General features: G+C 49.0%; 1 protein-coding gene across 46 annotated transcripts in view; it reads left to right on the top strand.

Annotated features, from left to right (window-relative positions):
- The window catches only part of LOC101704262 (uncharacterized), a 223,358-nt gene that overhangs the window by 125,872 nt on the left and 79,190 nt on the right, over nt 1–18,296 (top strand). The window lies entirely within an intron of this gene.

Raw genomic sequence — 18,296 nt, 5'->3', positions numbered from 1 at the left:
GCCAGTCCCATCCGAGCTAGGGTTCCCGTGAGACGGGGTGGCGTGTGTGGTTCCTGTCCCGCCATCCAGGGGCCAGGGCCAGGGCCTCACACGGGGTGCTGCACATGCCCCAGCTGCAGTCCTCCCTGTGCCTTTGGGATTGGTTCTAGGAGCCCAAGGACACCAAAACCTGTCGTGGCACAGGCCCCTGGCGTAAAGCGGCACAGTATTTGCATATAATCTGCGCACATCCTCCTGAGTACTTTAAATACCTCCAGGTCACTTCTGTGCATGGTGCAGGGTAAAAGCTGTATGAATAGTTGTTCCATTGTATTACTTTGAGAATAACGAGGAGACAAAAGGCCTCAGTGTTCAGTGTGGGTGCAGTGTTTCCCTGAACATCCCCAGTCGATCGATTGTAGTTGGCTGAATCCACCAATGCAGAACCCGTGGATAGAGAGGGCAAATTACCCACGAGGACCAGGACGGCCCAGGGGGCTGTGTGGAGAGAGAGCCTCTCTGGCCCTGCTACACTCGCAGTTCCCCCTGCCTTTCATTTCGCTACCTGATTTCCTGCTTGGGGTCCTGGGGTGGGGGGTGTCCAGACCTCTCAGTGTGCAGCACACAGGTGTGGGAGCGCTGAGTGCTCTGCTTGGGCCAGCAGGGACCTAGCTGGTCCCAGAGCTGTGTTTCAGGGTCACACTCCTGGCCTGGGCATCCAGCTGTGGGGCAGCAGCGCTGTAAATATGCGTCGGCCTTTTCTGCCACCGCCGTCCCGGCCACAGCTGGAGGCTGGGAGAGCTGCTCAGGCTGGAAGAAAGGGCAGGGTGGTCCAGGCATGTGCAGTGCGCCTGGAAGCTGAAGGGTGGTCCCTTGGAGCCATGGCTGCGGCAGTGGGAAGCAGGGGCTGTGGCCTGTGACCAGTGGGGAGGCTTGGCAAGTCCGCCGCCAGGGTGAAAGCAGAGGAACCCCCAGGACTCAGCTCCCAGGAGCAGGGCGACAGTGCAGAGGTGGCCGCAGTCCCAAGCGTGTCCTGGGCAGGGCTGGGCTGTGACGCCCTGAGAAAAGCTGGGTCAGCCCGTGTGCGCTGAAGACGTTTCTGAGAGATGTGCCCAGCTCTGCCTCCTGCACCGTGTGGCCATGGCGAGTGCAGCCCTGTGCTTTGCCCAGCTGCAGGTGGACGGACACCTGCTCGGCGCGGCTGAGGCTCATGGAAGTGGATGGTGAGTGTGTGCCCTCATGTCCTCCTCCAGCCCTGGACCTGTCTAGCCATGGCATCTAGGTGTCATCCTCTGACTCCGCCCCTCCTTGACCACACTGCGCAGGGCTTCTCCCTCTGGCTGTGCTGGGGTTTGAGTGAGCTCCTCCAAACTCTGGCGCTGGAGCCTAGTCTCAGGTGTTCTGCAGCAAGAGGAAACAGATAAAGACAGTTGGCATCGTCATTTATTTGCTTTTTTGGAGATAGGGTGTCACTGCATAGCCCAGGCTGGCCTCCGACTCTTGGCATCGTCCAGCCTCAGTCTCTTGAATGCTGGGCTACAAGCGTATGCTACCACACTGGTGTAGCGTCTTCTCTCTGGACCCTCCCCTTGCTTTGGGCCTGTGCTGCCTGGGTCGTTTCTCTTGGCCTCTGAGTGCTGTTCCCAGGCTGGGTCCCGCTGGCCTGGGTGAGAGGGCGTCAGCTGGCCCCCACGTCCCGTCTGTGGATGCGAGCCGCCCTGGTCTCCAGCTGCAGGGGCCACTGCTCAGGGTTGCGCCCTGTGCTCAGTGTGTGGCGGCAGAAGTCCCGGCCCCCTCGGAATTCCGCACTTGAGACAGAAACGTCTTCTGACAGGGCTCTGCTGTTGGCCCCTTTCTCTATTACTGTTTCTTGTGGTTTCATGTTGAGGTTTTTGGCGCATTGCATTTGACCTGGAGTTTCTTTCTAGCAGTAAAGACAGAGTTCAGTTAATGTCATGCCGATCCAGAGGAGGGATTCATAAGTCTAGGGGAAAACATGCCTAACTTTATTTCTGCTGATGACATCTGTCCCCAGGCGTACACGGTCACACTGCGGGCATGGCACTGGCTCAGTGGTGCCCAGCACGGGCTCTACAGTGGCAGGAGCAGTGGCCAGGCCACCCGAGCACAGGAGGGTTTCTGGGTCTCAGGCCGTGGGATTCAGCTGCGGTGTTGTCAGGCTCGTTCTGCCCGCCAGCTCTGTCTCAGGAGGAGCAAGCACTCTGGCGAAGGCCAGGTCTTCTCCCCGGGCCCACGCGTGTGGAGAGATCTGTGGTCCTTTCTCTGCAGCCATCTCTGGCCTCGGGATGGTGCAGGGGACATGCGTAGGGACCGCTTTCTTGGGCTGACTGAATCTCAGGACTCTGCGGTCTCTGATGCAGACGCCCCTCCTTCAAGGAGGCCTGTCTGCCTGGAGAGACACAGTGAGCCCAACCATCTGAAGCATTCCTCATCCTTCTGCCCCGTTTCCTCTCTGGAGCGTTTATTCCTCATTGAGCCTGCATCTCCCGAGGCCCTAAGTTCCTATGGAGTGAAGGGGGCAGATCCTCCATTGCACCGGGGAAGCAGCTGGCCGCTCCGAGGGGCCTGACAGGCCTAGACCCTTCCCTGCTGCTCCCGAATCTCGTCCTTGCCCCTGGTTGGCCCGGCCTCATTTCAGGCTTGTCCCCTCCACTCTTCCCCAGCTGAGCCTCCCCGTTCCCTGTCTCTCCTTCTCTGCCTTTCTCATCTCTATTTTTCTGCCCCCTCCAGCTCTGTCTCTGACCTCGGGGATGTTTCTCTCTGCCGTCCTTTCGTGGGAAGGAGTCTGGGCTCATGGGGCTGTGCTTGAGTTCCTGTCGGGTGGGGTCTTGGTCTCCCCAAATCCACCTCCCGGCACCTTGTGTGGTGACTGGACTGGCAGGATGTACCAGTTCCCTCCCTGCCCTTGCCCCTCTCCTGCTAGGAGAAGCCAACAGAATGAATAAACGATCTCTGGCGGTAAAAGCTTTAATGTAGATGGCCACATTAGTCATTAGAGAAGTGGAACCCGTGCAAGATGAAGATAGACACACACTTCCTTCCGTACCGTATCTAAGGGTCTGTGTCTCTATCCACATCTCCATCTGCACATCTGCTTGGCGAGAAGTTTACTGGAAACATCGGCTCAGTTATGCAGGAGGCTGAAGTCCAGCATATGTCCTTGCTGTGTTTTCTTCCATCATTACGGCATGCTCTGAGCTCACCGTTTACATTTCCTGGGAGTCAGCCATTTCTCCCCAGAGCCTTGCTCTGTTTTGTTGGAGAATAGCAGTAGAAACCACTGGCTTGCTACTGCTCAGGTGTGATTGCGTGTAGACACTCTCAGCTGGCAGAGCCGTGACTTGTGTGGGTGTGTGTGTGTGTGTACACTAGCACCCGCCTCTCTGCGTGTGAAGCTGGGTTCACACTGAGGCCCCGACCTAATTTATCACCATGTCCCACACACTTTCTAAATGACTTCCTGTGTTTGCCTGCCATGTCAGCGGAAGACCCTGAATGGAGAGGTCAGAAAGTCCATGCGGGCAGAGGGCTACCGGCTGAGGACACTGGACTCTTCTCCATGGCTCACCGCCTCGTGGAGCGGAAGTCCCGTTTAACCAGGAGGAAACACGTGGGCCCTGGCCTCCTCTGGCCCCGGCCTCATGCGCCAGACACCGCCACCTTCCTGAGCCCAGGACCGGGTTCTGTGCCCGGCGGGGCCCACCCCAGGTCTCTTGGCCAGGGCTGTCAGACTCACTGTCTAAGGCCCAGACCTGCGAGAGAACGGGGCGCTGTGGGCCCCGGGGCAGGGTCTGGGAGCCCGGCTTGCTGTGCTGGCCTGGCTATGGCTGCTGCTCTCGTCTGCCTGGGCCCATGTCTGACAGTCGCCTCTGTGTGTGCCCAGCCCCGAGGGGACCGTGGCTGGCCTGCGGCCCAGGTGGCCACACCTAGTTGTTGACAGGAAAACTAAAGGCTCAGAGCAGCGGGCCTTGCTCCTTCCTGTTCGCCACTTGGCCCGAGTGTCACTGCCCCAGCCCTTACCTGGACAGCGCTGTCGCGGGAGAAGCAGGTACCGGTCCTCAGTGGGGCTTTGCTGACCCACACTCCCCACCAGCTCCAGCGTGCTACTGTCAGAGGTGACGCCGCAGCATGGCCCGGCCCCCAGCTCTGATAATCCTGCCCCACCCCATCTCAAGGGTGGTTACTTGCTTTCTATAGCTGCTGCTTCTCCCATGCTTCCCTGTCCCCCCTTTGCCTTTTCCATTTCCGGTTTACACTTCACTCTTTGTCTGAAATTCCGGACGTTAAAGCTTCCTGGAGTCTTGATGAGCCCCGGTGAACGTGCGGTTCCTACCATGGCTCCTGGGCTCACCTGAGCATCAAGCAGGTCTTCAGCTTGTTGCCTGAAGGCCCAGAGACCTGCTACCTGTGCTGCCACCTGCGGCATCTCCCTTCCCCATGGCCCTGTGCCGGGAGCCCTGGTTACCGACTTCAGCCCTTGGTGCGGTGGCCCACAGCTCACGGGGTCGCCAGCAGCCCCCGTCCCCACAACCTACTGGGCATGCAGTTGATGCTTTGGGTTTTCCACGGTGGACAGCGATCCCCAGGGTGCACAGGGCTTCATGGCCTCTTGGGTCTGGAGGGGTGGAAACAGCCCTGTCAGAGGGCACAGAGGCTGAGCTCACAGGGGAAGGAAGGCTGCTGGGGAGACTCGGGCTGCAGCTTCTTGGGGGTTTCCCCCACGCTGGGCTGGGCCCCAGCAGTCACTGACACGCTCCCAGGCTTGAGACTCTGCTACCTGCTCACCTCTGCCCCTCACACACAGAGCACGGAACATCTGCCTACAGAGCAAAAGTAATTCTCCTTCTATGGCTTTCTCCTCTTCACGCCTGAGTCTGTTTGGGCTGCTGTAACAGAATTCTGTAAGTGCTGTGGCTTATTAACGACAGAAGTTTGTTTCTTACAGTTCTGGAGCCTGGAAGTCCAAGACAGCGTGTGGGCAGATGGTGTCTGCGAGCCTGCTTTCTCCCTGTGTGCTCCCACAGTGGGAGAGACAAGGGATGCCTGGGCCTCTTTAATAGAGCATTAATCTCCCTCCCCAGCGCTCGGCTCATAACCCTCCCACTGCTCAGTTCCCACCTCCACTTGCCACCTTGGGGGTGGTGTCCAGCATTCGAATTCTTCGGGACACAAGCATTCAGGTCATCGCAGCCCCTTACCACACCACACAGTGTCACTCAGCTGAGCTCACCCTCCTGACCACGCGTTTCAGCAATCCGTGTCACTCTGGAGCTGAGGTGTTACGTTCCTTGGGGTCAAAAGTGACCTACCATGACTCATGAGCTTTCCAGGAGTTCTTGTGATCATGACCATGAGGGTGATCAGATGTTTAGCAGCTGGCTTTTGTGCATGGGTTACATTTTTCTTACGTGTTCCTCATTCTCATTCAGTGGGGTGTGTGGATGTGCTCCTTTTCTGGGGCTGCCAACCAGGTTCCCCCAAACCATACAGATGTATTCTGCATTCTCTCTCAGGTGGAGTGGAGGCCAGAAGTCTGATGGTGAAGTGTCCTTAAGACCGTTCCCGCCAGAGATGCTTGGGAAGGATCTGCTCTTCCGCTCTCATCCTTCTGGTGGCCTGGGGCAGCCCTTGGTGCCCCCGAGTTTATGGCTGCCACACTCCGCTCTCTGCCCATCGTCATATGGCCTTCTCTCCTGTGTGTCCCTGTGCAGAATCCCTCTTCGTGTAGGAATCAGGACTCCTTTATCCAACATGAACGCAGCTAACCCTGACTGCAGTCACAAGATCCTGTTTCTGAGGTTACATTTGCAGGTGCCGGGATGGTTGGCCTGCAGCAGGGAGAAGAACATGCCAAAACTTCTATTTCTGTTTATTTCTTTTCTGCAAAATGTCTTTCTTTTTTTCATGTTTTAAGATAATGCAAGCATCCATATATATAAATGATAAGCAGATTAGCACATCTGAGGGCTCTGTGCTGAGGACCTACTTAGAGGAGGAAACAGCCGGGCCTGGCTTCTGAGCAGCTCCGTGTTCTTGTGCTCTGGCTGCCCTGACCCAGTATCATGGGCTGGGTGTCTGCAGCAGCCAGTGATTTTCTCAGCTCTGCCTGCTGGGAAGTCCAGGGCGTGGCTGGCTGGCTTTCTGGTGGGGGTTCTCTTCTTGCCTTGTCGCCGTCTGCCTCTTGCTGTGTCTCTACCCTGACAGATTGAGACCCCAGGTCCCCACTTAACCACGTGACCCTCGGGAGGGCCCGTGTCCAGGAGTTGCATGGGAGTTGGGACCTGAGCGTACGGATGTGGGAGAAGACACAGTTCAGTCCACTCAGGCTCCGTCTGCTGTTAGCAGCTAGGTTCCCTTGGTGCTTGGGAATCAGTGAAAACTTAAAACCTACTGTGGTGGCTAGAATATCACTTGACTTCCAAGTATACCTTTTTTCTATTCTCACTTTTTAAAAGCCTCCTCCCCTTTTTCTTGTTAAAATTTGTAGATGGATGACTTGGCAAGTTAATTGCCCTCTCTGCCCCTGTTTTCTAAGCGGAGACAAAGCCTATCTACAAAATCATTTGGGAGAGTAAATGAGATTACTAAGCATGTGTTCAGTAGCTGTGGGCTGTTTTCCCTCTGCAGGGCCGGCCTTGCTCTTGCCCATGTAGCTTGAGAGGGTTCTGGTGGGCATTTAGTGTGAGGGTCACTTTAGACAGCATTATCCCCGAGGCCTTCCTGAACCCTGTCCTGTGGGTGCCAAACTGTCATTGTGTCTTTTGTACACAGGTCAGTATTATTTGCCTGCCTGCCTCCCTCCTTTTTTTTTTTTTTCTTTTCTTTCTTTTCTTTCTCTGTGCTAGAGATTGAAGGGCCTCCCCCAGCTTCTTTCTTTTTTACTTCATGCCAGGTCTTGTTAAGTTGCTCAGGCTGGGCTTGAACTTTCTTTTCTTTTTTTTATTTAAAGGAGGAGAGGTTTATTTTGATTTACAGTTTGTAGAGGTTTCAGTCCAGGCTGGCTCCCAGGCAGGGCAGCATGGCAGAGAATTTCTCATGGTACAGGAAGCAGAGAGAGAGATCAAGGGAGGAAAAGATAAACCCTTCTAGGTCACCAACCTGGTTTAGAAAGTAAACAATTAAAAATGCAAATTCCACTCCTAGGTATAGACTCAAGAAATACAGAAATAGGTCAGCACAACTTGTGTGCAAAAGTTCCTAACAGCAAAATTAATGACCAAAAAATGGAAACAGTGTCCATCAGTGGATGGATGGACGGATGAGTGTGTTAGTTACTTTTCTCTCCTCGCTGAGACAAAAATACCTGACACCCAGAGTTAGAGGGAAGGGGTTTATTTGGCTCACGGTTCGTAGAGGTTTTGGTCCATCATCAGCTGGCCCTGAGGCTGGGATGGCAAACAGGCATCGCAGAGGAGAAACAGCATGGTGCACACAAGGCAGCAAAGGTATCGAGAGCGTGGGCTTGAACTTTCAGTCCTTCTCTGTCAACCTTCCAGAGTGCTGGGATTCCAGGTGTGCACTGCCCTGCACAGCTGGGCCCTAGATTAGTTTTTCAGGCAGGTGCGTGCGACTGGGCCAGCTTGTGTGCAGTAGATGATCAGGGCTAGACATTGCTTACTGGGTGAGCAAAGAGGGAGGGCTCGGCCGGGTGCCACGACTTCTCCACCTCCTCCACCTTTCTTCCCCCCAGAGCTCCCTCCCTCCCTCCCTCCCTGCCTCACCTGCTGACTGTCCAGGGGCTGCAGCTGAAGCATAGCGAAGGTCGCCGGGTGCAGGGGCCTCCAGTCCCACCAGCCCATGGGGAGTCCAGAAAATCTATTTTCATCAGGCAGCTGCAGAGACAAAGTAAAGTAACCAGAGCCGAAGGCCTCAGCTGGGAGACCTTGCTGTCCAGAGTAATGCTGGGGAAGGCTTCCAAAAGCCTGGCTCTCCTCCTGCCTGTGCCACCTTGGCTGCGTCACCCCCCTCTGAGCTTCCACTCCGTTATTGTAAAGACAGCCGTGCCTTTTTCCAGGTTGAGAAAAGGACCTCAGCACTGAGGTTGGTAATCATCATTAACAAGTTGGACTGGGAGCCTCACTTTTGCGTCTGTGTGGTTTTCACTTTCAAGGGGCTGTAAGCCAGAGGTCCCACAAGTACGAGCCCTGGAGTCGTTTCAAAACAGCAGGCTCAGAAATAGCGTCCTGCCAGCACGATGGAGTCCTGTCTTCTCCCTGGTGCCGGCCTCTTTAACCCCAGAAAATCCCTCTGTGCCCAGCCACAGCCAGCATTCCGGCTCACCTGGCTCCCGCTGGGCCCATTGTGCCTGCCCAGATGCCAACAGCGCCACACCTGGCTTCCTGGCGCCGGCAGGTGTGGTGTCCTGTGTGCCGCAGGCAGGGCTGTGTGCTGCTGTGAGCGCCTGGACCGCTGTGTGTGTACAGTGAGTGTGCCCTGCCCTGCACTGCCACTGCCAGGAGCGTGCTTGGGAGCACGGGTGTGCACCCCCGTCCTCAAGCACCAGAGCCTCGCGGATCCGCAGCACAGTTTGCAGCGTCGCAGAAGCGGGAGCTGCTGCATGCCTCTCCCTGCACCAGCCAGCGGGCACCTGCGGCGGGTTTGTCTCCCCAGGTTGATTAAAGCAGCCCCTGCCAGGTCTCTCTGCTAGGAGGTTCTTACTTCTCACATTGTAAATATCCTGTCGGGAGACACTTTGGCATTGCAAAACATCACCTTTCTCATTGCACTTGCACCGAGCTCATTTTAATATCCATTCTTGTCTGAAACAGTTATTACTCTGATGTTTGCCAAATTGAGTTTCTTTTTCCATCACTACCTCCGTATTTGTCAGTGAGAAGTCTACTGAAAGGAAGAATTTTCCTTTCTTTCCCATTAGAAAACATTAATTATTTTCATCGGCATGGACTCCTGGATTCTTATTGTTTTGGTTACAATCCGTGACTACAGTTATTTTGTTGCTTAGATTTTCAAAAATGCAGCCACTAGTATGCCCTTCCAATTTGGTTCTGCGGCCCGGATTTTGAGATTTCTCTGTTCCTTTTTGAATTCTGCCTTGTGTTTTGTCTAAGTCTCACCGTGTAGCAAGTCTGTCCCAGACCTGGAGTCAGCCATGGCATCTGTGGTATACTTGTATTATCTGGATTTAATAAGGAGAAGACACCAGATAATCCTAAATTGAGGGATATTCTACCAAATACCTGGTCAGAGGATAAATAAAAACTGAAGAAGTGTTACAGAGTTACGAAGACTAGGGGCCATAACAACTAATGCAGCATGTGACTCTGACTTGCATCCTGTATTGGAAGAAGACATTATTGGTGAAATTTGAATGAATCTCATAACTAAGAAGTAGTATTCTACTAAAGTGAACTTCCTGATACCACCAGATAATTGTTCTGTGGTAATATAAAAGACCAACATTTGAGAATTCACAAAGCTATACAGGAATTCTGTGGGGTTTTTTGAACTCTTAATTTGTAAGTGCAAGGTTGTCTCAAAATGAAAACTAAACGAAAAAATTAAACAATTCAGTGACATATATTTATATTTGCTAAGTGCAAATGTTATCTTTCATCTGTTAGGACCTGTCAGAGTACTGTTTGTATAGAACTGGCCCATTTCTGTAAAAACTAAGACTGAAGAATATAGACAGATGCGTATTTATCTACACGTGGGAGACGTTCTGAGAAGGGTTTGTGTTTCCTGTTAACAGACATTTCTGGGAAATGTGATTGGAAGGTGTGAGGTAGTGAGAGCTGTTACTCTTTGCTATTTGTGCAGCAGAGCGTGTTTTCACTGTGGTGGAACTCACGAGGGGCCGGGCATGTGGGTGTATGTCTGTCTGTCTGTCTGCCGTGTGCACTGAGCTCCAAGGCCCCTCACCCGGTTCCTCCTCGCTCGCCTCTCTCTGCACAGACAGGGCGATGTCCACGTCCTGCTCGGGGACTGATTTTCTGGTCTGTTATTCATTTGCCCACATCCAGTTCTACATGAAGTCTGTCACTTGCAGATGCAGAGTGGGCTGCAGGCCTGGGCAGCAGTGCTCACCTTTTACCTGAGGAAGCTGGCAGCTGTCCGCCTTTGGAAACTGAGGAAGAGCTTTCTTCCTAACCTTGTGTCATTTCCATCTCCCCAGGGAAGCATAAATTAGGAAGGTGCAAAGTGACAGCCGTCAGATTCATGCGTGGAGCTTGGTGCCTCCACGCAGTTAATGAGGGAGCTGTCACAGTTCCCCCAGGAGTCTGTAGCGGCCGTGGGCTTGTAGTTCACGTGAAGCTTCTTCCAGGCATCCTCGTTTCATGGATAGGTTTAAATTTGGGGCAGGCGCTCCTTGATGGGAGAAGGGAAGAGAAATGTCCTGAGTGAAGGCTAACTGCGTGTCTGAGCTATTTCGGTGTTGGTCACTGTCACCCCTGCTATCGGATGATCCACTTGTAGTGTATCAATGCGGAGACCGAAGCAGAGAGCAGGTTCTGAGGCCTCCTCCTGCCAGGCCTTCCTTACCCCTTTCAGGTCTCTCTCTCTCTCTCCCCGTCACGGTTCCTGCCACTTCTTTCCCCCCAAATCTTGGGGCTCCTAGATGGTAGCTTCATTCTATTCTGGTTCTTTCCGTGGTGTCTGCAGGGGTGGAACCCTGAGCAGTGATGCTACTGGCAGCAATACCAGTGAATGTGGAGTCTGTGGGTGTCGTCAAGCCTGGCTGTGCCAGTGCGGTGGTCAGTACTGCATTTTTGTGCCTCTCTGTCAGTCCTGAGGTTGGAGGGCTCCTGTGGACAGGGGCTGGCCAGGAACCAGAAGCATAGCAGGGCTCCAACATGCTCTTTTCATTTCAGTGTTCTTTTAGAGGCTTCAGCTCTGGCAGTAGGTTTTTGCAAGCTTGTGACCACTGACCAACTGTTTCTCCTGCAGAATTATGGCCATATATTCCTAGAAGTTATAAACGTGCGCTTGAACCAACATTAACACTCATCACCCTTGTATCATCTTGAAGCTAATTATGAAGTATCCTGATTTCACAGCCCATAGCATATAACGTATTAGGCATCTGTTTTAATTTTTCAGCAGAAACATTTCTGGGGCGCCAAAGGTAAGGAAAAAAGTGTAGGGGTAGGAATAATTTCACAATAAAAACAGTCATCTTCCAATAACTATGGTAAAAGAAATGATAATGTCTAATGGATGAGACATTGTTTGGACTACAGTCAAAAAAGCATCACATAACAGAGTGTCTTTGTTTTTGGAAATGATGTTTGAGTAACTAATGCTGTGAATATTTTTGTTAATTTATATCATATTAAGATTCTCTTGGGAAGAGATGCAGATAGAGACTAGGCTGGAGTTCATCAGTGGGTTGGGAAGGAAGAGTCACTGAGATCAAAGGAGAGGAGTGTGTTTCCAGAAGAAGCACATACAACTATGTACAGCACACAGTACTCGATGGTGTGATAAATGACTGTTACTGTTTTAGGTACTCATCATAACATGCTGTGCTTTTCATCCTTTAGAGCATAATCCTACTTATATAAGAGTTTACTGTAAAACCGTGTGCTGCTATGCCAGGGGTAGCTTCATGTATCTCATGTTTAACTGCGTATTCAGATAATATCAAGGGGCCATCACAGATGATTGACGTATACCTTCTCAGTTTGCGCTTAGAAGTTGGCACTCTGTGTGGTACTTTGCGATACACACGGATGAAAGTGTGTAATAACATATTTCTCAGATTATATTTCCATCACCTGTCACATGACTGTATTGAGATTTAAATTTAAAAAAATTTGGCCTATGTAGAGTCTACTAGCTAATTAGAATTTTTTTTCCAGACCACTATTTGTTCAATATTAGTTTTGAAAATCTTTCTAAAACAAATCACATCCTCTGATGTCTTGTTAATGCCTGAGATATTTTTTTTAATTATATGGAAAAATGTTTAAGTACTTCTCAGTTTTGCTTTGGTTGAGTTCTGCTATATTTAAATATTATTATAGTTTTTTTTCCCTTGCATTGTTTTTCTTTGAATCATTTTAATTTTTGTATATATGTATGTTTAGTGAATGATAATAAAGTTTTTAAAATAAAAAAAATAATTCTCTTGTTTGAGACAGGGTCTCACCATGTAGTTCTGGCTGTCGCTGAACTCACTATGTAGTCCAGGCTGGCCTCAAACTCACAGTGCTCCTCCTGCCTCATCCTCCTGAGTGCTGGGATTACAGGTGTGCACCACTAAGACCAGCCTATATTAAGATTCTAAAAGATCCAGTTAATACATTTTGTGTTGATTAATTGGTATTTGAAAATAAGTATATATTTTTTCTGAGAAGCCTTTTGGAAAAAAGTGTGACGAATGTGCCCTCCAGTCATACGTTACTTTCCTAACTTGTAATTATTAAAAATCCCCTCATCAGGAGAGAATTGAATATCACCAGGTCAAAAGTCCAACAAACCTGAGTTCTCTTTTCTCCCACTTTTGCACGTCCACTTCCAACCATCACGTCTGCAGTTCCCAGCCTCTCAGAAACCGACGCTAGGCTAGCAAAGTTCTCTGAAAGGCAGGCTGAGCAGTGTTTCTGGCCTGAGTGGTCACGGTGTCCGGGAAGTCCGCTTCTTCCCCGGGCGGCGCGGGGGGGCTCGTCCAGGGACCCGAGGAAAGGAAGCGAAGCGCTGCTGCCAGGGAGAAGGGCGGGCGGACCCCCGGGAGACCCTCGGGATTTCCCGGTGAAGTCTCCATGTGGCTTGGCCGTGAGAAATGTTGGATTTCTGGACGATCCTTTCCCCTGGCTGGCCATGTCTGCATGTTAGTGAGGGCTCCAAGCTAGTCAGTGAGGCAGCACACGAGTTATTTTTACTTTCCACTTCAGCAGCCTTTGTTTTAGAAGCAGTTTTTGGTGTGGCACTTCCCAGTCTGTGCCCTTGTCTGAGAAGGGTTGTCTTCAACTTTAACATCCACCCCCTTTATCAGAAATTCTCTGTAATTCTAAAGGTAATTAATTCCCCCTTGTGATGGAGTTCAGAAACTGCTGACTTGCGCCATCAGAGTAAGGTCAGAATCATTGTTGACTGAATCCATTCCCCAGTTTTGTGCTTCCATCTCCTGGGTTCTTCTGCTCGGTGTGGGAGAATCATGTGGCCCTAGTCTTCTGAGCTTGCTCAGAGGGCTGTCAACAAACAAGCGGTTGATTGTCAGATCCTGTCTCACAAGCCCATTCTGCTTTCACAACTTCAAGACTGTCTACTTCATTCTCTTTGTATTACCCTGAGTGCGGCCTTGCGGCCTTGTCCCCCAGTCCCTCTGCCCATGGGCTCCATGCTGCCACTCCACGGGAGTCGCTCAGGCTGTCCTGCTGCTGAGGTGGTGCACGCCTCCCGCTGGCTCCGCAGGACACCGCCAAAGTGATCTTTGTTTTTAAAACTATTCGCTCCATACAGGGCTTATTCTCCAGGTCTTATATAAGACACTGGTCCTGTTTCAGAAAAAATAGTTCATAGTCCTTTTTCATTCTCTCTTTCTGTCACACGTAGAGGAAACATTAATTGAACTGTAAGCTTTTTTTGGTCAGAAGACATTAAAGACATCTAGATGTTATTGAATGCACCTTAAACTAGAACTCTGTTGAGTTTTCAAAATTGAGTTTTTAGAAATGAGTACAGCATGATACTTTGAGAAATTCATTGAAGAATCTCCTAACACTTGGTAAACCCAATAAAAGCAATGGTTGTGTGAATAGTGTATTCTCCTGTGAGTGTGTGCAATGTAAACATAAGCGGGCAAGTAACTATAGAGTATTGTCCCAGTGGGTGTTCAGTGCTTGAGATGCCCAAAGGGTGTGCTGCATCATGTCTAGGATGGGATGCTAATGCTGTGTGAATTCGAGTGTATTCTGCTGGGCATTTTAGCGCCTGATCTTTCTTTTTTTATTGATAAGATTCTGACATAGGAAACAGATTTCAGTAGGAATCATAGCACAATAGACATGACTTTAGAGAAGTCCACTGATAAATCAGTATCTCTGTGGCTACACAGCCGGAATCTTTTGCGAAGTATGAGGAGACTGACAAGAACCCCAAACAGAAGTTGCAGTGCTGCTGAGCAGGGCCCTAGCAACTGCTTTTCAGTGCTCCAGGACAAGCGTCGCTGGACTTGTTTCTCAAGCTTCCGTGTGACTCAGCTGTACCTCGAAGGATGGCCTGCCTCAGATTCCTGCCTCCAGGGCAGAGGTTTTAGTCAACCTGCTTTTACTGTGGAGCAGTTGTCTTAGTGGCCAGGAAGCTACTTCTGCCTCCCGCTGAAGCTCCACAGTGCTTTGGTCTTACAATCCATAAAAGATCTCCATGTTTGCTCTCACCTGCACCTAATGCTGAGGTTGCATCCATAGGGCCTCTCCTAACACTTGCTGCATCGTGGCCAGCGGTGTAGCCATCAGCTTCAGTTTTAAAGATTTAATCTGCCCCAAAGACCTGGGACTTTGGTGGCGAATTATTTCAGAAGACCAATCTGGTCCTTCTTTTCTCCAGAACAACAGTGTCAGAAGTGGTGGCGATCACTCTGGCTCCAGGGCCACAGATGGCTCTCCTGAATCATCAGCGGGTGGGCCTCTGGCAGTTAGAAAGGCTAGTGGTACCCTTCAGCAGGTACTAATCAGTCTCCTGTGATGATATGGGCAGACATGGGAGCAGCCCTGCCTTTCACTTGTTTATAAGGCATTCTCGTCCACATCTGCTCTGGGCCAGGCATTGTGCTTAGCGTGAAGGATGGGGGAGATCTGGCTGGACCATTTCACTTCAACTCTCACTCCCATGGGCTAAGTCCAGTTCTGGAAGGGCTGAGGCATCTGCATGCTGTGTTCACTGTAACATGTGCCTCGTCCAGAGAGTATAGCTTACCTGCACTTCTCTGCTTCCATTTCATCTCCTCATCTAAAATGGAGATAATTACATTAGTTTCCTTATAACACTTATGAGCATTAACTCAGGACTTGGCTAATTAGGGCTGTATATTTACTCACCTATGGACCCTGAACATTAAGCTGTAGTCATTGCCTTTTGGATAGGAAGTGTGATTCTTTCATTTCTGAATTACAAGCATCATTCATTCATTCATTCATTCAGTGAACCAGTTCATTTTAAGCTACACATCCTGAGACTGTTAAATGCTAGAGTCCCAAGGATGGACAGACCTTTGTAGAAGTCTTCACAGTCTTCTGGGAAATGTGGAGATACAATTGAAGGTAGATTTAGACTATCGTAGCTGCTGTGATGCGTGGACCAGTGAGGAATGGGAAATGCAAGGGTTCATGGGCTTTGGAAATGCATATGCCTGATGTAGAGTTGGCTGTGACTCTCATTAAGTCCTGGTTTTTCGATGTGAGGTGTTGTGTCTCTCAGGTTTTGGGTCCCCACCTGACCTAGCAGGTGCACAGTGACACACAGCGTAGCTTTTCCCCAGGAGTTTGTTCTTTTCTCCACACAAAAGGTTAGCCAATTATTTTGAAGTCCTCAATTAACGCTCACATTCTAGAATCCTCTGATAGGTACCAAGACAATTGCTGCTCATTAGAGCTGCCCTGGAAGGTCATTATTTTGTGACACCCTAAGACTCTCACTATTGCTAAAAGATGACTAATTTTGAGCAGGGAAGTGAAGGGTTCTGAAATGTCCCTGTCTGCACAGCTGGCCTCCCTGTCAAATGAGATAGTTATTCTGATAAGTTCTTTGGCTTCTGTGAAATAGCCTAACCATGCCTGGCCGTGGGTGGTGCTGATAATGAATTGAACAGAGAGGGCGCAGAGGGGGAGGTGAGAACCCTGGGGAGGGAGGACGGCTTTGTAGCCCATTTCAGAGTAATGGGAAGGCCCTGAGGGTGGGAAGTGATGTCTGCCACCGCATCTGCTTTCTCCGTTTCCACTGCAAATGCAGTTAAATGGACTTTACTGACCATGAGGCGGGAACTTGAATAGGGTAGCTCGTGACAGATGCAACTCGGCCATTTCTAGAGTGCCTCATTCCCTTCAGAGCACCTCGGCTGGACCCTTCTTTGGAACACACTGAGCACTTACTTTGGCTCGTAGTGTGGTGGCAGCGGGTGTTCTTGAGGAATTTTCCAAGCTGTTCTGCTTCCCTAGGAGCTTGATGTCCATCCTGCTCACAGAGGAGGAGTAGACTGTGGAAAAGGACTATCCATTTCTTTTAAAAACATTCGTTCTAACTTACACATACACGCAAACCTTCGCATGGCACATGTGTATAGGTAGCACGTGACGTTTGACACAGGTGTCCATGGTGTAATGTTTAAGTCCGAGGAAGCATATCCATGTCTTGCTTGTTCGTTACTTTACGTTACAAACATTCAAAATCTTGTCTTTCATTTTTTCAAATCCAGCATGTTGTGATTATCTGTAGTCATCACACTGCGCAGCAGCACTCCAGAACTTCTTACTCCTGTGTAACTGTAACTTGGGACACACTGACCAGCCTCTCCCCTGTTCCTTGCCCCGACCCTCCCCAGCTTCTAGTAATAACCGCTTGACTCTTACTTTCTCTAATACTACCCTGGCTGAGTGTGGTCGTGTGCTATGTGTTCCTGGCACATTTTGACTTTACATATAACCTTTATTTATATCCATCATGTCACAAATGAGAGGATTTCCTTATTTTTATGGCTGAATAGTATTCCATTAAATGTGCCACATTTTATTTATCCATTCATCATTCAGTGGCCACTTACATTGTTTCCATTTCTTGGCTGCCATGAATAGTGCTGTAGTAGACATGGGAGTGCAGTGTCTCTTCATTTCCCCTGGATATAGACCCATGATTGGGATTGCTGGATCATATGGTAGCTCTGTTTGTAATTTTTTTTGGAGAAGCCTCCAGTCTTTTTTCTCTATGGCTGTACTAATTCACATTCCCACCAATGAATGAAGTGCTCTCCTTAAGAGCACTTGTCATTGTTTGCTTTTTGATAATAGCCATTCTTGCTTGAGTGAGGTGATACCTCATTATGCTTTTAATTTGCATTTTCTGGTGATCAGTGATGTTGAGGATTTTTTCATATATCTGCTGGCCATTTGTGTATCTTGTTTTGAGAAATGTGTAAATTGTATTGATCTTATTGCCTGCTTTTAAATCTTTGGAATTCCCTATATATTCGGGATATTAACCCCTTGTCAGATGTATAGTTTATTAGTACCCCCCGCACCACATTTTTATAGATTGTCTTTTTGCTCCGATGATTGTTATCTTTGCTGTCTAGAAACCTTTTACTTTGTTGTAAACCCGTTTGTCTATATTTAATTTTGCTTACTGTGCTTTTAGTCTTGTCCAAAAAGTCCTTTCTTGTCCTTAAGGATTTTCCCTACGTTTCCTTCCAGCAGTTTCATAGTTTCATATTTTAAACTTAAATCTTACTCTATTTTGAGTTGATTTTGTAACTGGTGAGATATAGGAGTCTTAGTTTCATTCTTCTGCATGTTGCTATCCAATTTTCCCAGCACTATTTTTTGAAAAAACTGCTTTTTTCCACTGTAATCTTAGCACCTTGGTCAAAAATCAATTGACTGTAGATGGATGGGATTGATTCTACACTTTTTTCTCTGTTCCATTGGTTTATGTGTCTTTTTATGCTCATACCATGCTATTTTGATTAATATAGCTTTGTAGTGTATTTTGAAGTCATGTAGCATGATGCCTCATGCTTGTTCTTCCTGCTTAATAAAGGTTTGGCTATTCAGGTTGTTTTGCTTCCATACAAATTTTAGTATCATTTTTGCAAGTTCTGTGAAGGATGTCCTTGATATTTGCATAGAGGTTATATTGGATCTGCAAATTGCTTTAGGTAGTATGGACATTTGAACAACGGTGACTTTTCCATTGTGCGCATGGGGTACTTTTCCATTTTATGGGTAGACGTGTACATTAATAATACTCCCCTCCATTGTGTAGGTTGGTTGTCCTTTCATTCTGAAGATTCTTTCTTTTGCTGTGCAGTAACATTTTAGTTTGATGCAATCACATTTGTCTGTCTTTGAGTTTCTTTCATCAGTGCATTATAGTTTATTGTAGAGATCTTTCACAACTTTGTTTCAATTTATTTATAAGTATTTTTTTGTAACTGTTGTAAATGAGATTGATTTTAAAATTCTATTTCAGATAATTTGTATGAAAAAGCTACTTTTTGTATCCTGAAACTGCTGAATTTATTTATTAGTTACAATTATTTTTAAGTGGAGTCTTTGAGGAATTTTCTATCTTCAAACAGTGATAATTTTGACTTTTTCTTTTCTAATCTGGATGGCCTTTCT

This window comes from Heterocephalus glaber, unplaced genomic scaffold (assembly GCF_053883595.1).
Source record: "Heterocephalus glaber isolate CG9 unplaced genomic scaffold, H.glaber_assembly_v1.0 deba00000281, whole genome shotgun sequence".
In the NCBI taxonomy this organism is placed as follows: Eukaryota; Metazoa; Chordata; class Mammalia; order Rodentia; family Bathyergidae; genus Heterocephalus; species Heterocephalus glaber.
This window is presented reverse-complemented; position numbering and strand designations above follow the sequence as displayed.